This window comes from Schistocerca nitens, chromosome 3 (assembly GCF_023898315.1).
Source record: "Schistocerca nitens isolate TAMUIC-IGC-003100 chromosome 3, iqSchNite1.1, whole genome shotgun sequence".
NCBI classification, from domain to species: domain Eukaryota; kingdom Metazoa; phylum Arthropoda; class Insecta; order Orthoptera; family Acrididae; genus Schistocerca; species Schistocerca nitens.
The window spans coordinates 464,300,173-464,311,610 of NC_064616.1; the positions used below are offsets into that span (position 1 = coordinate 464,300,173).

Consider the following 11,438-nt stretch of genomic DNA (forward strand, 5'->3'; position numbering starts at 1 on the left):
ACGGTGTTCTTATTTCAATTTCCAGGAGTGTATAAGCAATCGCCGGTTTACTACAGCTGCATTATACAAACCAAGAGTGGAAGGCCTATCTCCGGTTGATCAACGTGGTAAACATGCTCCTGGAAATAAATTACCAGAAGATCGCCTCACAACCGTAAGTCACTATTTTCGTAAACATAATCCTCACAGGGAATGTCTGTCGCCAGAGTTATCTGTCTCAAAAATGTATATGTGTAAGTGTGAGGAAGAAAACATTTTGCCAGTGAAGGCCTTCATTTACCCTAAAGTGTTCAATTCAGAATTTAATCTATCATTTTACAAGCTAAGGAGTGACACCTACAATACTTGTGACCGATTAGAAAATTTAATCCAAGCAGAGGTAGATACCAGTAAAATTAACGATCCAAAGCTGGAGAAAGAGCTTCACCTAAGGAAAGTTGAGCAAGCAGGAGCCGCTAAGAAATGAGATATACAGAAGTCAAAAGAAGGCTCAACACTTGTACCTACTTTCGACCTTGAAAAAACATTGCCAACTCCAATGATAACAACCAATTTACTGAAAGAGACAGCTTTGGACATTTAATCTTGCAATACATGACTGTAGAACAGATCATGCTTTCATGTATATGTGGTCTGAAAATACTGCCTCATGTTGATCTTCAGAAATTGGTTATTCCTTACTGAAGTATGTAAAATCATTCCATTTGATATCAAACATGTTACTGCCTACAGTGATAGTTGGAGTGGGTAAAATAGAAATCAAACAATCGCCCGATTTTGGCTTTATATTGTTGCCCATACTTCTACTGAAATATTTGATCGTAAATTCCTCGTGCCTGTACATAGTTAACTTGAAAATGGTGCTGATTTTTCTCACACTGAGAGCAAGAAAAAGGAAATCCAGTTTATATTTGCATCACACGATTGCATGAAGACTGTAGAAAACGCCTGGGTGACATTTCATGTGAAAGAAATGAATCAAGATGATTTCCTATCTACAGAACCAATTGCAAAACTTCTCATCAACAGAAAAATAGACATGAAGATATACAATTTCGAAAAGTAAATCTTGCACGTCTATGTAGGTCTGGAACAATACCTGAACAACTTCCACGGCTTCGACATGGACCAGTATGTTTAAAGTAAGCATAAACTGATGACTTGACGTAGTCGTTACAGTTTATTACTCCAGTGTACCACAACTTCAATAAGAGTCTAACACCGATCCAGAGCTCACCAGAAAAGCAACCAGGAATTCGTGGTCGCCCTTTTAGTCGTCCTTGTGGTCGTGGCAGAGGTCAGCTTCATCTTTCACGCTTTCCACAGTACACTGCACAGTCAGGTGACGAAGAATGCTACCCTGATGATTGTGGTAGTAATGAAGTGAATGAAAGCGAGTAAGAGGCAAGAGTTTATTCTTTAAAGGCATTGTGATACAAGTGATATTTCATGAAGACCTTTTTGAAACTATCATGGTACAATGGAACTTAATGGATATTTTAAACTATGACGTCTTGCACCAAGGACCTTCAGATTCTAATGGTCGCCTAGTCGTAGATATTCCTAATTGCTATAATCGCACTATTTCACTCCAATTTACGGAGCTTGTTAGCACTTGATGTTAGGTTGGCACCATTAAAATGCATTGTGGTAATCGCTGCTGCTCGCTGGATCGCTGCTGTGTCTCGATGCTGATGCTGGCTCTAAATCTGGTTGTCTAGGGTTAAAAACATGAGGTCCCGTGTTTTTTATGTGCTTTTGATGATAAAGAACGAGCGAAACCAACAAGTATGCAAACATCAAATATTTATTACTCTGGTGGCCATCTTAACTCCACTGTCCACCAAAGACCATGACACAACACAAAGTACTTCCTTTACATGTTCTTTGCATTGTTTATCCACCTCAAACAATAACACACGAACACACTTTACCAAAGTGACGTTCCGACTGCCCCCTCGACCCTTCTTGCTGCTTGTATTTATAACATTGTCAAAGAACTATTAAAAAGAGATATGGTTTATAAGTCACATGTACATCTGTTATTATAATTTGTGCAGAAAAGTTATTAATTTGCATCGAGTGACATAACTTAACATGTTATTAAAATGACAGACAGATTTGGTCACTTGCCAGAATAATTCTTTGTTACAAAAAGGCCGTTTTATAGAAGTTTGTCAATTGACTTCTCTAATTTGCATAAATAAGTAAATAACACGAATTATTGGGAATTACATTGGTTTTCGTCTAAAATAGGATTGATTACTTGAATACTGAGTGAAAACGCTCCTAGTGAACAAATAGGTTTCACTGGGTGATTTTTATTTAAGGAGATCCAAGATACCTAAGTTGGCCACTATTTTTCGTACTTCATATTAATTATTTAAGATGAACTTAGTGTTTTTACATGATGACATTTGCTGTATCAGTGATCAAGTGATATTAACTTTTGTGAGGGTCAGTTATTCAGTATAATTTAATGGGTTGACTGTTTATGGAGACATGTTATGCAATCATTGTTAACATACACAATAACTTTTCTATAATCATAAATACTCGTTAAACTGGTTGAATTTGGAGAGTATCGCATACTTCATTAAAGTAAAGCCTTTAATATGTTCCGTTACAATACCCCCTTCGGGTAATATCATTTACAGAATGTTAATGATATTAGCCGACTAGGACAAATGTGTCAAATGGTTAAAATTTGGAAAAGTACTACTTTAATAATTTTGTTTTGTTTTACTATGCATATTGTGTGTGTATACAATGACCGTTACACCGTTTCAAAATGACTTTTTCCTGCAAATATTTTAGTTGTGTTGTTTCAAATGCACTTTGTGTTGTGTCTCTCAGTATTACAGCATAATAAAAATATTTACTAATATATGAAAGTAAAAAAAATGTTAATCTTTGCTCCCAGTGAGCCACATGGAAAATGATCAAAAACAGACACAAATATATCACATGCGATATTAAGATGTATAAAAAATATGTGTAAATTATTTCAAAGTCAGCTCTCATTGAGTCACAGAATAAGCAAGATAATAGAAGGAACATAAATATATTACATAGATGGATAGGTCAGATGTCCATAGGAAAATATTGCAACTGTCTGCTCTTTTTGAGCCACATAAAGGAAATGAAAACAAAGAACATAATTATAAGTATGGACATGATATATAAACACAAACACTAGGGAAGTCACATGTATGAATATAATTTGTTTGAAAAAAAAAGTTTTTTATTTTTTAAAAATATTGTCTCTCATTGAGACACATAGTCAAGATAGTATGAGAACATGTGAATACCAAAATTGCACACTTAAATTGGTCACAACATAACACAAACATCAAACTTGGTGAACATCTGATTAGCTGTAGAAAATTGTACACAAACCTTATGCCTAAGAAAAGAATAGTAACAAAATGATGGGTCTTGCACAACAATTTTTACATTGTCTTTTATATTTGGTGCAAGTATGTTCCATATTCAACAATACAAACAGAAAGTAATAAATGTTTGTCACCTCTTTGGGTGCATGGTTAAACTTGCCCCTTGCAAGTAAAGAAGATGTCTCCAAATTTAATATTCAGTAGTGACAATATAAATATATAAACATTCTCTCAGAGATCTGGAACTTTTCCAGGGTCTATAGGATGAGTGGTAGTTGCTATCTGACACACCCAGTAAAAATCTTTGCTGGTAAAATGCTTTACGGAAAATGGGTAAGTGACTGTATTCAAAAAGGGAAATGTGCTTAATCATGTTTATATGGTTTCAATTCAGTGATGTTTCTTAATCCATATAACCTTCTTAATCTGGGAAAGATAAGTCGATACGCATTAGGATGTGGGCCTTCTTTTATTTCAAATGGACAAATGTCAATGTTTACTTTAACATATAGACAACCTAGCTCAACATCTTTCTCTATTTCAGTATTTTCAAACAATAGATCATTTTCAATTTCTTTGGTTCCTAAGTCTAATGTCTCTTTCCTACACTTAGACACATCCCTCTCTGTTTGCAAAGCATTGACATTTAAACATAAACCTTTGTTTTCATCTGTTCCTCTTAACACTGTGTTGCCACTCAACAAATTACTGTTTTCACCCCATTTTTTATGAAGTCTGCTACGGATTCTTATCCACCATATAGGATACAAGGTTGCACTTACCTTTCCTAATTCTTTCCAAAAGGCATCTTTCTTTATACAGTTTCCATAGTTGTTCCACAAAACTTCTAAAAACTTTTCCCCTTTTTCTTGATTTACATTCCACCCCTTTATATTTTCTTTAATATTATTATTATTACCATTCTCATAGATTAGTGTTTCATAGTTCCCAATAGGCAATAGCTTGTCCTCAGATACACATTCCCTAGTCTGCATTTCACTTAAATCAACCTCATTATTACCCATATTTGTCACATCACTTACATTTACCACATAATCACTTTTTGGAGAGTATCGCATACTTCATTAAAGTAAAGCCTTTAATATGTTCCGTTACAAGATACTTATCATATATAATCATACATATGTACCTCAAGTGTAAAACGTTGTATAAATCTTTTGCTTAATTTTGTATAACCTGTGACATTATATCAATATTGAAGTGTTTAAGGTCATTTTTCTCACAATAAACTCTATGCTACTTATACCAGTTTGATTTTCACCCGTTCATACATTTCACCAGTATTTCTAGCGAATTTCGTCCTACAGTTTCGTTTTCACGCAGCATAATGTTTACGATGACACATGTTATGAATTATGTCTAATGGAATTATATAATTTTGCGGGTATATCTAGCAGTATATTTGAGTACCGTCTGCGACATGAGTTGTTAATAGTGGTAATAGTACAGAAGTAATAAATTTAAACGTCATGCATAATGTAACAGGTTTTCACTCGTCTTCGTGTTAATGACGTCATATACCCTGAACTATGCGTCGTACAACGATATATTTTTATATGTAAATTCAGCGGCAGATGCGGATCGTGTCTGGGAAATGCGTTGCGAATAGAATTAGTAGTAAAAGAAGTAACGAGTTAGACCATCCTGCATTATACGACAGTTTTTTATGCGTCTCAGTATTTGACGTCATATCTCCGTAACTATGTCGTACAGTGACATAATTTTTGTAGCTGTTTCAGGGTTATACGTGAATACTGCCTGAAAAATGTCGCGAATACAGTAATTGGTAAAAAAGTAATGCATTAAAACGTCATGCTTCATGCAACAGTTTTACCGCATGAACAGGGACAAAATGTTTCGTGGAGATCTCAAGTTTGTGTTAAGTTGGTTGCATGTCGCTAAGTGGTCTCATTGTGAAATACAGGAATATTCAAACCCAACATGCGCGGGTATGGATACTGTGAAGGATACGTAGAAAGCTATTGATGATGTTAATTGTGATGCGTATGTTAAGGATAACGGAATCGTACAGACGCATTTACTTCCGAAGGACACAGTTTCGTCGCCACGTTTGGTGGCGCTGCCATCTGCAGAGGGAGAGGGAAGAAGAAAGAAATGAAGAAAAATTGTTTGTAAGGCTAAACACCGAGCTGACGAGACTGAATCCTTTCAGGAATGTGAGCCTGAGGAGCAGGGTGAATTTGACGATACTTGCCATGTTATATTTGATGAAGGTAAGAAAAAACGTCTTGCAGTTATTCTGAAACGCACAGTCAAATTCGGGGAGGTATTGTTTCAGCCAAAGGAGACAGCTGCAAGTGCTAAATCGCCTCAAGGGTCTATTATCGTGAAAGTAGAACGACTTAAACGGCGTCACTAAGAGTCAATGCACACGGAGCATCGCCGAGGAGCACAGAGAGGTTGGTTTTGGAACGTAAAGCTGTGAAAGGGCATGACATTTCAAGGCCCAGCAAATCTGTCGGTAGCTGTAAGGTAAGAGAGGTAACTGGAACTACCGACCAATATTTTGTATGTGGTAGCGCTGTACGTGCCAACGGCCTTGCCGTAGTGGTAACGCCGGCTCCCGTCAGATCGCCGAAGTTAAGCACTGTCGGGCTGGGCTAACACTTGGGTGGGTGACCATCCGGTCTGACAAGCGCTGTTGGCAAGCGGGGTGCACGCAGCCCTTGTGAAGCGAACTGAGAAGCTACTTGATTGAGAAGCAGCGGCTCCGGTCTCGTAAATTGACATACGGCTGGGAGAGCGGTGTGCTGACCACATGCCCCTCCATATCCGCATCCAGTGACGCCGGTGGGCTGATGATGACACGGCGGCCGGTCGGTACCGTTGGGCCTTCCAAGGCCTGTTCTGATGGAGTTTAGATTTAATTTAGTGCTGTAAGTAGTTTTTGTCTGAGCATAGATTTGGGTATGTATGTCTTGAGGAAGCATAAGGGAAAATATTGTTTCAAAGACAAAGCTCCAGATAACAGTGGACGAAAAAGCCAGCTGATAGGCAAAGAAAGATTCCGAACATAAGAAATAAGTTAATGGAACCATTTTCTGTAGAATGATTTGTTGTAGAGTAGGAGCTTGTGTAATTTTATTGTACTAGTTCTTCACGTGATTATTTAATGGGGTAATGTCTATGTGCGGAAAGGAATCCAAGTTGACTGGAGTACTTGCAGCGAATAAAAAGAATCAAGGGAGCGTAAAGGTAAAGTTACCAATTATATGAGGAATAAACGAGATTTAAAACATCAGTGCCTGTGTGCTACGTATGACAGAAGTTTATGCTAGTGTTTAAGTAATTATTTATAAATCATCAATAATAGTAGGATAAGTAGGTTAATGAACTATACTCTGAAGAGTACCGTTGTCAAGTGCAGATTAAGTGGAAGGACATTGATTTGCGGCTCATCTGGAGCAAAGGACAGCTAAAATATACAAAGTAAACTTTGCTATAAATGTATATAAGTTATACAGAACTGCTACCACTCACTTTTTTGAATAATTATATTTTATTCCATGAACCGGTTTTCGAACCTTTTCAGGTTCATCTTCAGATGGTTTCAGGAAGTTACATCAATATTGCTAGCATAATGCTGGGTGCTGGTCTATGACAAAAAGATGGAACACACTTTAATGTATCGCCATGACTATAACTTATCTGTCGGTATGGATGTAAATTTAGTTATTTACTTACTGCGACAGTATAGGTGGCTTTTTTCGGTCAGTGTCCATCTGTCTGCCTCCATTTTGATGTTCAAAGAGGCAGACAGATGGAAAGTCATCCCGTACTCGTTCTGAATCATGTTTTCACTCAGATTTTATTGCTGAAACATTGAGACCTTCTCCGCTCAGAAAGAGCAAGCATTCTTCTCTAAATAGCTGGTAACGTTTCCTCCGTTGCTTGGAAATGCTATTAACGTAATATGCACTTTCGATCTCTGTATGAAATAACTCGGAAACTGAAATGACAATGCTTTCAGATGTCAGTATGAAAGAATAATAGATCTGAGTCGAAAAATCATGGAATTTAGTTATTACTAAACGATCAGAAGTTTCTTTCATATGATGCCCAATCTTGAATTGTATTGTGCCGGGGACCAGGCACTCTGGAAAGTTGTGAGTTAGACCACACGGCTATCTGGGCGGGCTATGCCCAGTCTTACATGAGATCTTACTTCACTTTGATGTGTCGTCACGCAGTACTCAATATTCATGAAATTTAACCAGATTTTTGTGAAGTTGTAGTAGTTCCTTTGTATCAATGGGTCACGTGGGACATAAATGGTATGTATTTCTCTTAGCTGTCCATTCTTGCAATTTTTTATAGTGCAATGTGCATACTGCTGATAAGCTGGAAGGTCGCGTCAAAGTACGATAATCTTTCGTGACATCCGTGTTCATCACTTCAAGGGTTCCATAAAGTGCTCTTAATTTGTTAATTTACTGTCAGTGCCAATAGACAGCGTTTTGAATTAATGTCTAGAGTCTTGTTCACAACGTGCATGTTCAAAAATGGTTCAAATGGCTCTGAGCACTATGGGACTCAACTGCTGAGGTTATTAGTCCCCTAGAACTTACAACTAGTTAAACCTAACTAACCTAAGGACATCACAAACATCCATGCCCGAGGCAGGATTCGAACCTGCGACCGTAGCGGTCTTGCGGTTCCAGACTGCAGCGCCTTTAACCGCACGGCCACTTCGGCCGGCACAACGTGCATGTCACTCACAACAGTAAAACCACAATACAATACTTGCAGTTTTACAATTCTATTTGATAATGATTCTCCGAAAATATTGCACTTACACTATAAGCCTCAATTCGTAAAAAAAAAGTTTTCCCCTATGTGTCACTATTAGGGTATATGTGCCAATCCGCACTAGTTAAATTCACACTGTAACTCATGAAGGGGTACAAGGCACTCATCAGAGGTGATTTTTCTACGTGAGAAGTAGTTATCTGTTCACACGATGGAACTCCTCTGCTGGTATCATGATGTCAAAATTATAACGAAATAACAGTAATTATTCAGCAGAATAATAGCTAGCAAACACTCATTACCTCTTCAATAAAGATACTGGAAATGAGACCAAGAAAGTTAAATAATTAGCAATACTGGGAAGGTAACCAAAATTTATTTTCTTGTTCTTGTCCTTGCACTGGACAAAAAGTTTGACAGACTAGAAATTCATATAGCAATATTTGTAATTAAAACAATTAAAAGCACGTTTTCCTATTCTACGCTTCAAACTTTGACAAAGTGGACGGATTAAGTATATAATACACTCAGTTTTATGTCCCAGGAGTCTAATAAGTATGTTTTCTTTGTGTTTCTAATTGCTCACGAAATTTGCATGTGACTGAAACATCGATACATTGCAAAGAATAATATTCTGAAGAATTGTTTCGCCTCCATCCTGAAAAATCAGTTAGCTTCAGCAATTTGCGATTCAGTGCTTCATTTTTGGCAAAATTTGAGGAAATCTCCTGTTATTCTTTAGCACAGAAACATATGTTCTTGGTGATATAGATGAAGTTTGTTTTGTGGGTTTCGTAATGTTACCTATCGATCCCTTTCTCCGCAATATGCTTTGCGTACGTCGAGTCTCTTTGATCCCAGAACTTTTTGTTCCTGTGGGTGGATCTCCAACTAACAGGGGCATCACATCACCGGCATCTGGTTCCACTTTTTTCAAAATTTCGTGAAAAACTTGTGCTTCTTTTACTCCCTGACTGTCCTTCCCTGGTTGTGGAACTCTGGTTACGTTGAGACACATCCCACTACTAGACGTTGGTCCAGTTCTCGGCAAAGTCTTTCGGTTGTGTTCAATTTCTTTTATCTCAAAACTTGCTTTGTCTGCTGGTGACAATTTACACATGTTCAGAGGAATTTCGTCACTGGATGCTGGTCCCATCTTGGGCAGAAGTGTTCGAACCTGTCTTTCCGTTTTCACTCCAGAAATACCTTTCCCAGGAGTTGGTACTCCTGGCATCACGTTATTAGACGTTTTTCTCGTCGTTGACAAAAATGTTGGAAGACGCCGCTCTACTGTTACACCACGACTGCTTTCCCCTGATGGTGGAGCTCCAGTTGTATGTGTAGGGATCACGTCACCAGTCACTGATCCCATCTTTAACAATGTCTTTCGAATACTGCCTTCAGAAGTCTCAGTCCCTTCTCGTGCAACTCCAGCTACTCTCCTAGGCGTCAAATCACTTGAGGTTGAAGCGATTTTCGGCAAAATCTTTCCGGAACCTTTTACTCCCATAATTTCGCGACCATCTTGTCCAGGTGTTGAAACATCACTATATTGTGGTTCCACCTTCGGCAAAATCCTTCGATGCCCTCCTTTGCCTCTTGTTAGTTCATGGATAGTTTCAGGAAGACTAGCTGCAACTACTTGTGATTGTAGGGAAGTAATTAAACGTGATTGTGGGGAGCCTGGTGTCGTGGGTTTAGTTGGAGCTGTTGCCTTTAGTACGTCTATATGTAGTATTGGTTTCGCCAGTTTTTCAATACAATCCTGCGGCAGTCTTGGCAATGTCTTGTTTCCACCTGTTGTAATGATAGTCGTCACTGGTCGCGTTTCATGATAAGGATTATCTTGAGATACATTATGCTGAGAATCGATGCGGTTGACAGGTACAGCTAACTTGTCAATCTTTCCTGGTAGCAGACTGTATCTTCTGTGACGTCTGCGTCTCAAAAATGCAGTTTTCTCACTTTCACTTAGAATTCTGATCATTGTTCTGCTTTCGGGCAAGTTGACACTCATAGAACTGTTAGGGAGTTGTTGTTTAAGGTCAACCTCGAATACAGAGGATGGAATTGGCTCTTGATTAAGATTCGCAGCATCATGTTGCGGTACGCTATATTGATTTGTAAGAACGGGCGTACTAAAATCTTGATGTGAATTTTCATTCGCAATAAACAGGACAGGTGAGTCGTCTCCCATAATTACTGTGTGGTTTCACAAATGCTGATTTCTTAGTACCTGTCTCTTGGCTTGCTCTGAAGTAAATTCCGGAACTAGTATCGGCTGCTTATTTTTAATCTCTGACGTAGAAGAATCTCGTTGGGACTGTAAGCTGTTGGCTGCCATCACACCATCACACCTGAAAAGACAAAAAAACATCGTAAAACTGGACAGGAAGGCATGTAGTCATTAATTTTAAATCTTTGAAACGGAATAGCGCATATATCATTTAATTATCTCCTGGTCGTACTAAACTGACCATCCAGACAGTTTCATGCAGCTAGCGAAACACACCAAACATAAATCGAGAACAAAAACGGATCGTTTCTCCGTACCTGCCTGTTGTTTCCCGAACGAAACTAAATGCTACTCACCTTCAGCTGACTCGTTTTGCATATTGTAACGTTGGCTCAGAAATAATTATTGCGCTATTTTTGAAGTTACCGTGGTTTCGGCTTTTTTGCATAAATTTTAGTCATTATAGTTTTTATTCCCAGACATGAACGAAACGTCGTGTAATATATCGAATGTATGTTATGTTAAAAATGTATGAATGAAATATATACACAGTCAAGTGGAATATACGGTGATAGTAGAGGTAAAATTAAACAAACCTCAAATATACAAAAAATCAATCAACTATATACAAGTAAATTTCAGACATGTCATAAGATAGTGTATGGCGGTTTTAACAAAATTTTCTTTTCATTAAAGAAAACCCTTTTTCTACCAGTAACTTCAGTTGTGTCTGTTATGCTTTCTACAGCCAGTTTCCTGTCCCAAGAAATTCAGTTTGTAGCCTCAGGCTGTATTATGTCCTTTCTCATTATCAAGATCTGCTCCAAGCCCAGATTTCAACAAAAACACAGTAAGTCACACGTGATTGTCATATCACAGCGAGAAGTTCAGCAGTTAAATTTGACTTGCACCCATTTCTTCTATACTCCTTGGAAGTACCTCGACACCCAACCATGAACAGTAAACCATGTGAGCACAGTTCTAGATTTGTCAGAGCAGACATTCACAGCGTTCAG

General features: G+C 38.0%; 1 pseudogene; it reads left to right on the forward strand.

Annotated features, from left to right (window-relative positions):
- Nucleotides 1–5,966: 5,966 nt before the first annotated feature.
- LOC126250328 (5S ribosomal RNA) lies at nt 5,967–6,084 on the forward strand (annotated as a pseudogene).
- The last annotated feature ends 5,354 nt before the right edge of the window (nt 6,085–11,438 follow it).